The following is a 16,732-nucleotide window of genomic DNA, read 5'->3' on the forward strand; positions in this document are numbered from 1 at the left end:
CACCCAGGAGCCTCGGCCACAGCCTTCCACCGGGATCACAAGCCTTGCCTCCAGGAGGTACCCTCTCCAGGTTTGGTGGCAGGAACCCCAAGGGTGCCTGAGTCAGGGACAGTTTGCTGGGGGCTCCATTCGGCCTGGAGAAAGGGCTCCCTGGCAACGCTGGGTCCACACTGCCTCAGGGGAGCATGCTTGTTGTCTTTCCAAGATTTCAGAGTATCCCGCAGTCACTGCAAAACAGTTGTGGGGTATACCAGGGTCAGGAGGAGAAAAGGGAACCCAGGCTGTGGTTAACTTCCTGGTGGTGGCCCACGTGGCCATTTTGCTATAGGGTTGTCCGTGTTTGCTTTACAGAATGGAAACAAGAGACCATTGGCTTCTGTGGAACTCATGTTTGTGATACCTGTTGATGGCCAGACTCCTTCCTGCCCACATAGAAAGTGTGGTGCTGGCCCAGTAAGTTCAGTGTCAGTCCAGGGCAAGTCTTCGTGAACCATGGAGGCAGTCAATTCTCCAGTTTTCTGTGGAGATGGAGTATGGAGGATGTCCTGGCACCATCACTCTTTTGCTGGTGGTTCTGGGATGTCAGGAGCCCTCCCTGCATGGGCAAAGATGTTCTGTACAATATATGGGCAGTAGGATCTGTAGCACGTCATGTTGACTCCCATTTGATAGTCTATGTTTGGAGAAATTTAGAATATTCCAATTGACTTAAATGGACACTTTTTGTTGCAGGTGACTTGGATGCAGATATCCATGCCTTGAGTTGCTGCTGCTTTACTGAGAGGACCCACAGGGGTGGGTAGAGGAGCTTTTAGAATTCAGCTTGTCCAATGGGCACCTCACTGTTCTTCCAGCTTTCAGTGCATGAAAGACAGTGGGACCCAGTTTTTCTGGACCACAGCTATGCCAAGCCATGGAATGCCAAACCAGATGCCAGTAGTGCCCACCCCACCTTCATGACCTTTGTTACTCCCCTGAAGCAGCACCAGGATACCATGTGAGTTTGGGTTTCTTTCCTAAAGGCTACTACTGCTAGAACTGGGAAGTAAGAACTTTCATGGAGATGACTGGGAGGGTGCTGTGTGGGAAGCTTGGATGTTAATTTGGGCATCTGTGATGAGCACATACAAATATCAGGCCTAAATGTGGACATTTGTGTTGAAGACTTGTCCTAAGAAAAGTTAGAAAAGCAAGACATGTAAAGGAAACTAGATAAGGGTGTCCACTTAGATAAGCCTTATATAGGGAAAAAGAAATTGAAAAGGATTAAATTGATGAAAATAAATGCTGAGATCTTGATTTTAAAAGATTGCCACATATAGCAGGACAAGTTGGCATGTGCCTGTAATCCCAGTGGCTCTTGATGATGAGGAAGGAGGATTGTGAGTCTAAAGCCAGCCTCAACAACATAGCAAGACCCTAAAGAAAGCATAAAAATGGACTGAAGATATTGCTCAGTGGTTAAGTACCTAATGGGTTCAATGCCTGGTAACAGAAAAAAAAAAAAGATTGCCACACAGGCCATGTATGATTTCACATGCCTGTAATCCCAGAAATTTGGGAGGTAGCAATTCCAAGACCAACCTCCACAATTTAGGGACAACCTGTCTCAACATAAAAAGTGCTGGATTGTAGCTCAATGGTAATGGTCCCTGGGTTGAATCCCCAGTACTATATATAAATAAATATATATATTAATAAATAATTGCCATACACAGTTAGACCTGTGTCACTTTGGTGTAGTGCTGTGGTTTGCTTGACAGTGACAACAACAGTCATTTTGCATTTGCTAAGCTCACACATAAATCTTAGGAGCAAATTCCCAAGACATTGCTTTCTCAATGTGACAGAACTTCCACCCATAGGTTAATCTAAAACCTTCTTAGTCTAATATTTTCAGCCAATCTGTAATATAGGGCAAGCAGCTTTCATGATATTATTATTTGATAGGAGATACAATTACATTGGCTTAAATAAACCTGTTGGCAATTGTTTTGAACTTTAAGGCAGTCTTATTTCTTACATTTTGAGATTTGTTGATATGTACTACTCTGATAATCAAATGATGCCCTTAATTATAGTATTTTGGAGGCTGTTTTTTATTTTATCTTATTTTAATCTTTCCTTAAGCACAAGCTTTAGTTTTTTTGGGAGCTAGAAATCTTGTGTTTTTTCTCTTTAGATTCCACTTCATATCCACTATTGAGTCCTTTTGTTTCTTTTTTGGTAACCAGGGATTGAATTCAGGAGCATGCAATTACTGAGCCACATCCCTAGCTTCATTTTGTATTTTATTTAGAGACACGGTCTCACTGAGTTGCTTAGTTTCTCACTTTTGCTGAGGTTGGCTATGAAATTGTGATTATCCTGCCTTAGCCTCCCGAGCCACTGGGATTACAGGCATGGGCCACTTTGACCAGTATTATTTCTTTCTTAACAAAGATGTTGGTCACTTTTTAATATCATTTTAAATGATTTTATTTCCTTCAGCATGTACCACAGAAAGGGCAGAGATCTAGAGAGAAAGAAGAGAATGATGAATTAGGATAATTTTTTGTGGTGATAAGGTACTTATGCAAAGACATTTTTTGGTAACTAGATGAATATTAACCATTGTGTTGTATTCAGTATGTGTGGGGCTTGTCCCATTTCCTCACCTGTTTACAGTGAATGAAATGTCCCAATAGATGTGGAGATGGCCACGTTGACTCTCATGCCACTCTATGACAACAAGGTGTACAGTGTTATGAATGAGTACAAATGGCATGTCATCTTTGCCAGGCTTCAGGCAGATGCCCTTCCTCCTCCACAGGACCTGTTTTTTTCTGGACCATAGCTATGCGAAGCCATGGAGTGCTCACCCAAATGCCAGTCATGTCCACCCCACCTGCATGCTCTTTGTCACTCCCCTGAGGCAGCATCAGAATACCATGTGAATTTGGGATTCTTTCCTAAAGGCTACTATTGCCAGAACTGAGCAGGTAGGGATTAGAGTGGATTTTTTGAGGGATGATTGGTGGGTACTTATATGGGAAGGTTGGATGATTAATTTGTGCATTTCTGTTGAGCATATACAAATATCAGACCTCGGTGTCCACATTTGCACTGAATAATTTTCCTGAGAAAAGTAAGAAAAGCAGACATCCTAATCTCTTGGACACTGGTTATAATTTTACCTATTTTCAATCTTTCCTTAAGTAGAGGCTTTAGTTTGTTTGGAGATAGAAATCTTTTATTTTGCCTTGTATTTTGACCTTTAAATTCTACTTCACCCCACCTTTGATTCTTAAAGAATTAGAGAGACCATGATGTGTTTTTTTTTCTTTTATTTTGCAGTGTTGGGGACTGAACTCAGGCTCTAAACATAGCAACTCATGATATGTTTTAAATACACATAGAATTGTGGTTTGTGATTCATTTCCCAATGATGTTAAAAATTTTTGTTGTATAAGACATAGGACCTGTGACTTAGGGAATATCTAGCATAATCTTTGTTGTTGTTGTTGTTGTTGTTGTTTTTCGTACTGGGTATTGAACCAGGGGCCCTCCACCACTGAACCATATCCTCAGCCCATTTTTTAAAAATTTTGTTTAGAGACAGGTCTTTCTAAGTTGTGTAGGGCCTTGGTAATTTGCTGAGGCTAGATTTGAGGTTGTTATCCTTCTGTGGCAACCACAGGAGCTCCAAAGATTATATGCATGCACCACAGTTCCTGGCCTCCTTAACATTTAATTCAGGTTGTCTTTTGTTATTTTTGGTTTGTTTTTGTTTTTGTTTCAATGAAAGGGGAGTACTTATATGTTGCCCAGGTTACTCTCCAAATCCTGCACCCCAGTGACCCTCCTGGGGCTGTCTATAGACATGGACCACTGTGCTAAAAGTGTAAGCTTGATGCCTGTCTCCTTAGGCATAACTGAAAACTCCTGTAAAAAGTATTTGAAATCTTTTCCTTTTTGTTATGTAAAGCTTCTTGCTGACATTGAAACCCCTGGATTCATACCCCATTATATTATTTTTTTAATTCTTTTCTTTTCTTTTTTTAGTTGTTGATAGACCTTTATTTTATTTATTTATATACAGTGCTGAGAACCAAACCTAGTGCCTCACATATGCCAGGCAAGGTTGCTACTGCTGACCTTCAGCCCCAGCTTCGTTATATTACTTTATTTTTGAGGTTCTGAGGATTGAACCCAGAGCCATGTGCATGCTAGACAAGCACTGAGGTACATGTCCCACACTTTTTGAAAATTTTGTGACAGGGTCTTCCTGAGTTGCTATAATTTGGCTTGAAATTTTAATCCTCCTGCCTCAGCAATTGGAATTACAGGTGTGTGCCACCACATCTGACTTTGTGACAGTTTTTTCTTAAAGTGAGGTCCTGTAGAGTTCATTTTTTTGGTAGTTAGAAAATTATTTCCTCATATAAACCCTGTTGCCATATATAGACCCTGAAATTTGGAATTTGTCATATTGCAGGAAATAATTTTAGTCTATTGTGGCTGGAATATGGTGGAAGGTGGGTTGTAAGTAGGAGGTAGAGAGAGGTTGGCAGAAGAAATCTCAGTTCATTATGAGTGGTATGAAGTCATTGGAGAATTTTAAGCTAGGGATCCAATTTGTATTTTTAGAGGATCACTTTGGATTTTTAAAAAGTAAATTATAGTATAAGAGCGGGGTTAAGAATACCAGCAGTGAGGCCTCTGCAGTAGCTTGAGATGAGCTACTGATAGTCTGGAAAGGGATGGGAATAGTATAAAGGAAAAGGTTCAAATAGGATCCCTCTTAGAACTTTGGCTTGAGTAGCTGGATGGTACCATGAATTGGGGAGACCTAGGGAGTATAGGTTTGAGATGCCAAAATCAAGAGTAGTCTTGTAGGCACACATGTCCACAAGTGTTCACTCAGTTTCTGATCTGAGAAGATAATCAGCTTTTATTCCCACTACCAAATATACTGCACAGTTATTCACTTTATTTAACAATGATGTGATTATTCCAATCATTGGGAATGGGTGCAGTGAGATCATTGAGGTCAAAAATTTAATATGGTGTTGAGGAGATAGCTAGTAGACCCAATTGATTTGCATGGTATTTCAGGAAACAAAGATTGTACAGTGTACCTAAGATGTTGGGGAAGGATCCCCATGGTACTAAAATTCTATTAGCATCATTTTAAAATGTGAAATATCCTTCAATGATCCATTTATATTCATTTTAGTTGTAGGCACTGCACAAAATGAGTTAGATAGAAGCTGTCTGCATAACAGGTGATCCTAGATAATCACAGACTTTTACAATCATATAGTTAAGTACAAGTTGATTTACTAATGAATGATTTAAAACTCTAGACCAGTGCTATTCAACAGAACTCTGCAGTTATAGAAATGCTGTAATCCTGTGTGGTCTGATCTTGTGGCCAGTCTGCTGAGCATTAGAAATGGTTCTCGTGTGATTAGGAACTGGATTTCAAATTTATTGACACTATTTAATTTCAATTTCTTTAGGTAATCGCATGTGGCTTATAGCTTCTGTATTTGTAAAAATGATTACCTTTATGTAATTTATTATTTGCTTAAGGAATATATCTTTCTTTATAAAAGCTATTGGTCACTTTTTAAACTTTTAGCTGGATTTATATTCCTTCAGCACATACCACAGAGAGAGAAGAGATCTAGAAAAATGTGAGAAAGATGACTTAGGATCAAAAATTTTTGTGGCTATAATGTGCTTATGCAATATAAATCAGACTATGTTAAAGAGACATTTTTTTGGTAACCAGGTGATTGTTAACCATGGTGTTGTTTGCAGTATTTGTTGGCTTGTCTCATTTCCTCACCTGTTTACATAGAATCAGATATCCCAATAGATGTGAAGATGGTCACATCGTCTCCCATGCAACTCTATAACAACCAGAAGGTGTGCTGCATGATGAATGAGTGTGAACGACCCGTCATCTTTGCCAGGCCTGATGCAAATGCCCCTCCTCCACCAGAGCACTGGGAGGAGCATGTCAATAGTAGGACACTCCTCAGAGGGATGGGTTAATGTCACCATCCTATAATTATTTTGTATCATCCTCTTTAAGGAGACATTTATTGTAGCTACATAAATGGGAATTTTCTCCTAACTCTGTCTCATGACTGTCAGCTTGCTGTGCTGTGAGCTCATTGAGAGTAGGGCCTACATCTCTGCCATCTCAGCCTCCATATGGCATTGCCTGGCATAGAGTAGGCATTATATTCAGAGCTCAGCATAATCCCTGGAGGATTGCTTGAGCCCAGGAGTTTGACTCTAACCTTGGCAACATGGTTCATGTTGCTGAAACTTGTCTCAAATTTGTGATCATCCTGAATTGCTGAGATTACAGGTGTGCACTACTGTGCCTAGCTAAGAATACTCTCTTTAAAAAAGTTTGTGAAATGAAAAAAAAATAATTTAATTTGATTGGTGTGGCTAGTTCTGTAGCTTGCATTACAATATAGGGCTCACCCAGACTACCAAAAATTAAATGTACATTTGTATGATTTTACATTTTTGTGGTCTATAGCTAGTAGAGTGCAAATGTTTTAGAATCATGAAAATCCAAGAGATATTTTGAGTGGGTTTAAAAATAGATTTAAAACTGGGTGTGGTGGCATGTATGTAATATGAGCTACTAGGGAGGTTGAGACAGGAGGTCTACATGTTTGAGGTCAGCATCATGCTAATTAGACTCTGTCCTAAATTTTAAAATAAAGTGTTGAGAGTACAACTCAGTACCAGAGTATGTCCCAGCATGCATGAGCTCTCAGGTATAATCCCCACTATTCTCAAACAAATATACCAACAAAGATTTACAATCTCTGGTTTTGAGGGATACTTGCATTTATTTTCCTGGATTTGCTGGCTAGTTTTGTTTTCCTGCCCCTGTCTCCAACAGAATCAGCATTCCTCCATTTTTCTGTTTGTTTAGCAAACATTTCCCTTTATTTTTTTTAAAGAGAGAGAGAGAGAGAGAGAGAGAGAGAGAGAGAGAGAGAGAGAGAGAATATTTTAATATTTATTTTTTAGTTATTGGTGGACACAACATTTTTTTTTATGTGCTCCTGAGGATCGAACCCGGGCCGCACGCATGCCAGGCGAGCGCGCTACCGCCTTAGCCAAATCCCCAGCCCCAAAATTTCCCCTTTATATAACAACTTTATTGAGGTTTATTTACACACCCTGTAATTCACCAGTTTATGTGTACTGCCAGTGCTTTTTAGTGTAAATTCAGAGTTATGACCCCAACACCCTAGTGAGTTTGATGAACTATTTTATCACCTCAATAAGAAACTCTATTCCTATTATCAGTCAATCACCATTCCTCCTGACTTCACTGGTCCCTGGGAGCCACCGGTGCACTCTTTGACTTAGATTTGCCTCTTCCAGACTTGAGTGTATGGGATTGTAAACTGTATGTTCTCCATGGTGGGTGGCTTTGGCTTGTGCTTGGTGGAATGTTTCCAAGGGTCATGCTTATTAGGCCATGTTACATTACTCCTTTCTGTTGACTGACATTCCATTGATTAGATAATCCATATTTTATTTGTCCAATGATCACTGATGAGCATTTAGGTTGTTTCTGCTTTGGCTGTTATGAAAATGATGCTGTGAAAAGTTGTGTACAATTGTGTGTGTGTGTGTGTGTGTGTGTGTGTGTGTGTGTGTGTGTGTGTTTTGCCCGGGATTGAAACCAGGACCTTGTGCATGCTAGCCAAGCACTTTACTGAGCTACCTCAGCAGGCCCTGTGTACAAGTTTTTGTGTGAATGTATGTGTAAAGTACCTAGGAATGGAATTGCTGGATCATAAGTATATGAACTCTGTACTTAACTTCTGAGAAACTGCCAGAGTTTTTGACAAAGTGGCTGCTTAGCACTTCGCTTTTGATGAAACTGGCTTTGAACTCACGATCCTCCTGCCTCAGCCTCCCAAGCTACTGGGATTACAGGCATAAACCACCACACCAAGCTTAATACTTTACTCTTTTTTAAAAGAATTTTTGTCATTGTAGATAGACAGCATGGCTTTATTTTTATTTGTTTTTTGTTATGTTGTGCTAAGGAAAAACCTGGTGCCTCACACATGCTAGGCAAGTGCTCTGTCACTGAGCTATGGCCCCAGCCCGAATGCTTTTACTTCTTATTGTATTAATTTTCTGGAGCCTTTTTTGTTCTGGAGTTTTAACCCCCCTAAGCAGGGCCATTGTTTTTTATTTGCGACAGGTCTTCTTATGTTGCTAAGGCTGACTTTGATCTTTAGATCCTTCTGACTCACTCAGCCTCCCTAATGCTGGGAGTACAGGTGTCACCACATTGGCCTGTGGGGTATCTTTGTTTCTTACTTTTTTGGTACTAGGGATTGAACTCAGGGGCAGTAAAGCACTGAGTCATATCCCCAGCTCTATTTTGTATTTTATTTAGGGAGATGCTCATCACATCACCATTGCTGTGGCTAGCTTTGAACTCATGATCCTCCTGCCTCAGCCTCTCAAGCTGCTGGGATTACAGGTGTGGTGCCACGACACCCAGTTCTGGAGTATCTTTCTTATTTCAATGCAGTTGCATTTTCCCACTATGTTTTAACTTTATAATTCTTATTCCCTTTTACAGAGGTTTGAAATTTTCATATAGCTACATTTATCTTCCTTTGTTGGTCTTCTAGGTTTTTTAGATGTTTTCTTATTTCATTCTTAGAAAGACTTGAATCTGAAATAGGTATATGGCTAGGTAGATTGATTACTATTTTCTACCTTGCTAGTGGATATCTCAGCCCTATTTTTTGACTTTATTTTTACTGATAAGAAACACTATCTTGATATAAATCTTGTTTGGGCCTAGCAATCACTTATATTTAAAAAAATATTGAGTAGTTTTTTCCTAATGACAGGGAGAGTCAGTAAACAAATATTACTGAGTTGCTATTTTTGTGGGTGTTTTTGTTTTGTTTTGGTCCTGGGAATTGAATTTGTCCACTAAGCCACATCTCCAGACCTATTATTATTTTTTTATTTAGAAATATGGTGTCAAAAGTTGTTTAGTGCCTCACTGTTGCTGAGTCTGGCTTTGAACTCACAATCCTCCTATCTCAGCTTCCCGAGCTCCTGGGATAAGAGGTGTGCACCACTGTACCTGGCTCTGAATGGTTTTCTTCTATTGCCTTTGTTTTCATATCTTTAGGAGGCTTCCGAGTCTGAATTAGAGTACCTAATTCAGATTGCCAGGAGTGGGTTGATGGGCAGGTTAACAGGATCCACAGTTCTGTCTGGGTTCATTGATGTGGGGTTAAGAACTGTAGGGTAGATTCCTGATTGCAGTTTACTGCTGATTTGGAGGACAGAAAAAGTTGTCAGTAAACAGCTGGTCATCTGTATGGTGGTGTCATATACTGGGATAACAAAATGTTAACTTACATAGGACATAAGTTTACTAATTTTGTAACATAGAGAAAAAATTAAGAAGCATGGAAAAGGGAGAGAAATTACTGTAGGGTAGAATTGAGACCAGGAGAATAGTAACATATCTGTCATATTTTTTTAAAAACTAGTTTAAGTAGAATTCTTACCATAGTCTAAGGTTTTGGTATACTGAAATGCTTTGATGTTTCAGGTTTTGTGAAATGTACAACCTATGCAATTCAAATTTCTCTATACGCTGGTACCCTATCTTCATTTGCTAGTGTATTTTAGCTATTAGATATATAAGTACCTTTGGTAGCACTAAAAGAATTCATCTTTGACTGGTATTGACTTGTAGGTGAGAATATACAAATGTGTGCTGAGATGATTCATCACCAGGATTGGGAACAGAATTTTGTGTCAAGTTATACTCTTTCAGAAGAGGATCAAAAAAGATTACAGAGTTTTCCTTAAATGTTGTGCATACATGAGGAGTGTCCCTAGGGTATGTCCTTAATTTCTCAGATATTCCCTTTAGGACTGACTGGACAGTGGCCAAGAACACACTATTCAACAAGATCCTCAAAGCCCTGCAGTCTGACCAACTTGCCCGCTTGGCCAACGAAGGGGTAAGAAATCAGAAATCTGCCAATGTGGGCTCTTCCTAGTTCAGGCCTCTATGACTGACTGATTTCTACCTACCTCCTATTTGCTAACTATGTGGAACTCTTGTTCCTTCTTCTTGTATTTTTCAGGCTTGTAATGAGCCAGTGCTGCATCATGTAGCTGTGGACAAGTGTGCAAGGCGGGTGCGGCAGGCCCTGGCCAGTGAGAGTTGGGACACCAAGATGATCCAGTGGCTGCACACGACCCTGATGGAGACCTTGAGTCTGCCCATGCTGGCTGCCTACATGGATGCTTTGCAGACACTGAAAGGGAAGGTAAGGCTATGGTTGGTGTCTGCCCTGTGCTGGGGGCCACCAGTCCCTGTGATGCATTCAGACATGGGGTTGGGTAAAGTCTTTACGTGGTCAGTTTGGAGGGCATGGCTAGCAGGTATGCTAATAAAAATAGGAGACAAGGTCTTGTTTTTACATTTGATCTGGTGTAATGTCTTTGTGCCATCTCCATAATGAGGTGCAGGGCCTGAAATCCAGAGGACTCATGGCCTGACAGCCTCTGGCTTATGTCATTACTGGATTTTATTTTCCTGCTCCCTCTGAAGTCTAACAACCTCCATCAGACCTTGATAGTTTTCATTCTCCAATCTTTAAAAACCTTTTTTCTTTCTTTCTGAAAAGGATCTCTAACATCTAAAAACCTTTTCCTTTCCCTAAGATCACTTTGACCTCTGTGGGCAGTGTGGAATACACAGATACTCCTTTGGAGTGTAAGCATCAGTGTATTAGAAACTCATATTTATACATATGCAAGGTCACATCTTTGGTGGACAGTAAAAGAACAGGATATGGTATAATTAAAGATATATACACTATTGTTGGATATGTTTTTAGAACATAATAATAGGCTTCATTAACAAGCCACACTTGAAAGCTGTACTTTAGAAGAAAATTCAGGGTTTATTTAAATTTTCTTATTTATATAAGGATACAATTTCTTTATTTGTTTTTATGGAGTCCTCAGGATTGAACCCAGGGCCTTATATGTGCAAGGCAAGTGCTATTCCACTGAGCCAAAATACTAGTCCAGAAAAAGCAATTTTTAAAAAAATTTATGTATATATATATATATTTTTTTTTTCAGCAAATAGTCACTAGAAATTTTAGAAAATGCAGAAATACATATGCAAAAAGTCATGCGTAGTTCCACAGGAATTCTATGAACATTTGGAATGTTCATATCATCATACAGCCTTTTGTATAGTGCTGTATATATTTTGTTTTACATGTAGAATTTTAGCAAAATTCTTTTGTTCCTTGCTTTCTCTGTCTCTTTCTGTCTCTCTCTGTCTCTCAGTACTAGGGATTGAACCAAAGGATGCTGTATCACTGACCTGCATTTTATTTATTTACATTTTGAGACAGAGTCTCACAACTCTGGCTGGCCTCAAACTTATCATCCTTCATATCACTGTGATTGCAGCATGGCCACCATGCCTAGTGCTAATTATTTCTGTGGGTTGTATATTGTCTAGTATGTATTTGAAATTAACCCATGGTGGGCATGGTGGTACACACATGTAATCCCAGCAGCTTGGGAGGCTGAAACAGGAGGATTGTTAGTTCAAAGCCAGCCTCAAGCAACTATTGAGGCTTCAAGTAACTTCAGTAAGACAATATAAAAATAAAAAATAAAAATTGGTGATGTGTTTCTGTCTTTATGTATCCCTGAGTTCTATCAATGGTACCAAAAACTAGAAAATAATCCTAGATATTCAATCAGGTGGATAAATTATTTAACTGCTCCCTAACATATACCTTTAGATTATTTATGTATTTTGATTATTATTAACAGATAATATGTCACTGGGTATAGATTATTTTTGATCTAATTTCTTGTTTTGGAACCAGGAATTGAACCAAGGCACACTTAACAACTGAGCCACATCAGGCCTTTTTAAATTTTTGAGACAGGTTCTCCTTGCTCAGTTGCTTAGGGCCTCACTCATTTGCTGAGGCTGGTTTGAACTCGCAATCCTCCTGCCTCTACCTCTCAAGGTGCTGGGAATACAGGTGTGTTCCACTATACCTGGATTGATATAATTCCTTTTAGAAGGTTCTCTAGTGAAATCATTTCGTACAGTGATGGGGATAAACTTAGGATCCAGATGCATTTTACCAGATTGATTTAAAAAGGAGCATACACACTCTTCTTGCATGCTGGGGGTTTACTTTTCATGCAGCCACTTATTTGTACCTTTGTTACACACTGAACCATCTCAAACTTTGTCTTTCTAGATCCCAACCTTGATTGACCGCATGCTTGTGTCACTCAACACAAAGACTGGGGCCAAAGGAACTGAGGTCTTGTCACTGCTGCTGAAAAGGCCCTGGGACCCTGCTGCAGGGGTGCTTCCTCATGACAAGCCAGTGAGTTGAGGGGCTCAGGCTTAAGTGTGGCAGTGAGATGTTCTGACTCGTAGCCTGTAGCCCTGGCTGGAGGAAGTTGTAACCTTTTCCATTAACCAGTTGTTTATTTGTGCCTAACATAGTTCTGAAAGCAATGGGTCATGGGTTGGGTGAGCAGCCATAAAAGCCACTCTTGATGGTTGTGGGTGAGACTCTCACTCACCAGGTGGGATTTTCTCTTTGCAGAGGAAACTCCCTGGCTTTCCTGATTTTTATCACCTCATCAGGCCCCTCTAACTCTGCATTCCCCACCTCACACTGCCACCGCTTCTGGAAATCTCAGCTGTGCTGTTTAGGCAAGGTTTGTTGGGGGCAAGAGGATGTCTCCACATGGGAATAAGATCTAGGAGGATGGAAGAGAAGAAACACAGGAGGGTGTAAAAATGGATGAACATGAAATGTAGAGCATCCCGTGACTCTTAATTGGTGTTCAGATACCACTTGCTGCATGGTTGAGGGATTCAGAGTAGGTTAAGTAGAATGGAGAGATTGGAACCTAGCACTTTGGTATAGCACCCTTCCTTCCTTTAGGTCATCCCTGTCGCCACCCATCTGCCAAAAAAAATGGCAGTGGAGTGGGCCTTCTGCAGTGCCTTCAGCATATTATCGGGGCAGTGAGAAGCAAAGTTTTGGAGGTGAGAATGACCCTGTCTCGGGCGACCCTGGCACACCCCGAGTGACCGTGGTACACTCAGTGTGCTGGGGTGTTTATACCTGTCTGCAGCCTCCTTCTGACTGTCTTCTTTCCCTTCCTCTGAAGATTCACCGCCATTTCCCACACAAACCCATCATTTTGATTGGCTGGAACATGGGAGCTTTGGTGGCCTGTCAGCTAAGTGGTTTCTGTCTTATTTGGAGCTGTCTTGTAGGGCAGTACTGCTTGCTTATGATGGCCATCAAGGCCTTGACTTGTGTTTCAAGCCCAGTGCTAGATGCTTACCTGATTATTGCATTTTAAACTGTAGAAAACAAATTTTAGTGTTTTTTTTCACTTTACTATGGAAATTTTTCAGCAGGACCTAAAGTAGAGAGAAGCTAGTAGGTACACCACAGGGCCCCTTGCTCAACTTTACCTATAACCAACTCATGGCAGGCTTGCTTCATCTTTCCCCTTCCTCCTTCCTTTCTCACTCAGGTTAATTTGAACAAAATCCCTATATATTTTCTATAATTTATGTACATCAATCAGCATTTCAAAAACCAAACAAACAAAAATAACTTCTGAATTACTTTTTTTAAACCACATGAAAGTACCATTTAATTTGCCCAACTGAAAAAATAAATCTCATAGGCACAAATCAATAGCTCTGGAATTTCATGTTGTGTTCATATTCTGTCCCTTTATAAGATATTGAGGAGTTTTTCCTTTGTCTTACATTGTATATCCACTAGTTTGTTTAAGTGCCTCTGACATGTCCAGAGCCCCAGTGCTGTCCAGTCTTGTGGAGTAGATACCTAGAGTCCAGAGAGGAAGACCACATCCACCTGACTCCTGCTCCCAGGGAAGTGAAATCAGCAGCTGTTCCACAAAATCTGGGATGTCTGGAGCAGAGAGATTCTGTTCTACTTAAGGGAGAAAGGCAATGCCTTTACCGTTTTATGAACTCTTGGTGGAGAAAAGTGATGATGTCTCGGCCTAGGTTGACAAGGTTGAAGTAAGAAACCTCCCATCCTGTGCCATCTGAGGACCTGACTTCCCTTCATGGTAGCTCTCATGGGAGAGCACACCTTGTGTTAGGACAGAGGAAGGGGAGGAGGGAATGGCTGGTGGGTCTGCCAATTCCCTAGACACTGGGTAGGCTGAGGTACACTGAAGTCATCTTCCTGCAGACAGACTGTGCCATTGTCCAAAGGTGTTATTCATGGAATATGTCACTGCTGTTGTCTGCCTTGGGTTTCCTCTGTTCACTGTGTATGGCCCCCGGGGGGAAAGAGTAAGGTGAAGCTGGTGGCAGAGGTCATTCACAGTGGGGGCAGGGGCATCAGGAACACATCCTCATACATGCTGGGTCAGTTCTGCATGATTGTGAACTGGCCAGATCTAACCCTATACCCCTTATAGAATGGGGATGATCCCCTCTTGGATATGAAGACTCCAGTCCTCTTTGTTATTTATCAGAATTCCCTGAAGTGTCACCCTGAGGCCATGGAGGACTTCTGGGAGAAGATCTGTGCAGAAAACAGCTTGGTGATCATTGGGGGAGCTGATGATGATCTCATATGGGTAAGGTCCCCCTGGGGTTGTCAGAGTGTTGGAGGAATGCTGTATGGTGTTGCTGTAACTGTAGGCTAATCTGCTTAATCAGGTAATAGTAAGCAGTTATTTTTTAGTTAATTTTATATCTATAAAAATGTCACAAAATTGGGTACAAGAAAAATCCATATACCTCTAACCTGGATTTTTCAAATGTTGGCATAATATATAAATGGAGGATAATTCTCAAAGTCAGGAAATAAACATCACTATGGTGGCATTAGCTAATCTGTAGACTCAGATTTCATCAGTTGTCTCCCAAATGTTCATTTCTGGCCCTGGACTCAATCCAGGATTCCATGTGACTATGGTTGCCATCTTTCCTCAGTCTCCCCATCCCTACCCCATGAAACTTTGGACTGAGCCAAGAGGTAATCTACCACTGAGCTATACCTTTGCCCTTTTTTGTCTTTATTTAGTTTATTTTATTTTATTTTTGGTAGTAGGTATTTAACCCAGGCACACATTATCACTGAGCCACTTCTGCAGCCCCCCACCCCTTTAAAAAAATTTGTTTTGACATGGTCTCACTGAATTGCTTAGGGATTTGCTAAGTTGTTGAGGCTCACATTTAATTTTAGATCCCCCTGCCTTAGCCTCCCAAGCCAATGGAATTAAAGGTGGGTGCCATGACACCACATTTTTTTTTTAATTTTGAGACAAGGACTCTCTATGTTACCCAGACTGGACTCAACCTTGTTACCTCAGCCTCCTGAATTGCTGGGTTTACCAGTGTACACCACCATACTATGATCTTGACACTTTCAAAAATGACTGGCCATTTATTTTATAGACTGTCCCCCAGTTTAGGTTTTTGACATTTTCTTCATGGTTATATTGAAGACATGTGTTTTTGGCAGAAATGCTTTTTTTTTTTTTTTTTGGTGTGCATCTCTTTTATTATGTTACATTAATCAAATACTACTAAAGACATACATCTAAGAAAAGTGTCACAATGATATTCTATAAAAACATTTTTTTAAAGAGAGTCCATCCTGACAGCTATATCAACTACATTGTTTTAAGTGATTGTCAGGCACACACTTCTCAGAAATTAAGACAATTTATGTATGTGCTCTTGAGTTCTCCTCTTCATCTGCCCATTTCTTTTACCCTAGTCCCTTGAAGGCTAGGTTTTTTTAAAAAAAGTAATAATTTAATTGGAAAAAAATGCACAAACTCTCAAAAATCTGAGGGTAAATGATTTTTAAAAATTTTTTAAAGCAAGATATTCCATCTAATATTTAGAGTCCTCTTTTATAGAAAATCAAATTATCACTTAATAGTCTATTTAATGTTGAAATGAACACACATAAAAGCAAATAGATGAGGGACAAAATGGGCAATACCTTAGGATTTATAGACATCAAACTATGAGCAAGACATATGTAAGTATTAACCATTATAGTCAGCTATTCCAGAAAAATAGCAATACTATATTTAAAACTACAACCACTCTTGTCTTTACATAGCATGAGTTTTTTTTTTTGTTGTTGTTGTTTGTTTGTTTTTGTAATGGAGGTTGAACCCAGGTGTACTTTACCACAAAGATACATCACCAGCACTTTTTATTGTTTTTTATTTTAAAACAAGGTCTCACTAAATTGGTAAGAATTGTGCTAAGCTGCTGAGACTGGCCTTGAATGTGTGATAATTCTTTTTTTTTATTGGTTGTTCAAAACATTATAAAGCTCTTGACATATCATATTTCATACATTAGATTCAAGATGGTTATGAACTCCAAATTTTACCCCAAATATAGATTGCAGAATCACATAGGTTACACATCCACATTTTTACATAATGCCCTATTAGTGATTGTTGTATTCTGCTACCTTTCCTATCCTCTACTATCCCCCCTCCCCTCCCCTCAATCTTCTCTCCCTACCCCATTTACTATAATTCATTTCTCTCCTTGTTAATTTGCCCATTCCCCTCACAACCTCTTATATGTAATTTTGTATAACAATGG

The 16,732-nt window shown here is 39.9% G+C and overlaps 1 pseudogene; it reads left to right on the forward strand.

Moving 5' to 3' along the window:
• Positions 1–794: 794 nt before the first annotated feature.
• The window catches only part of LOC143385991 (KAT8 regulatory NSL complex subunit 3-like), a 31,306-nt pseudogene continuing 15,368 nt past the window's right edge, over positions 795–16,732 (forward strand).

This window comes from Callospermophilus lateralis (genome assembly GCF_048772815.1).
Source record: "Callospermophilus lateralis isolate mCalLat2 chromosome 11 unlocalized genomic scaffold, mCalLat2.hap1 SUPER_11_unloc_3, whole genome shotgun sequence".
Classification (NCBI taxonomy): domain Eukaryota; kingdom Metazoa; phylum Chordata; class Mammalia; order Rodentia; family Sciuridae; genus Callospermophilus; species Callospermophilus lateralis.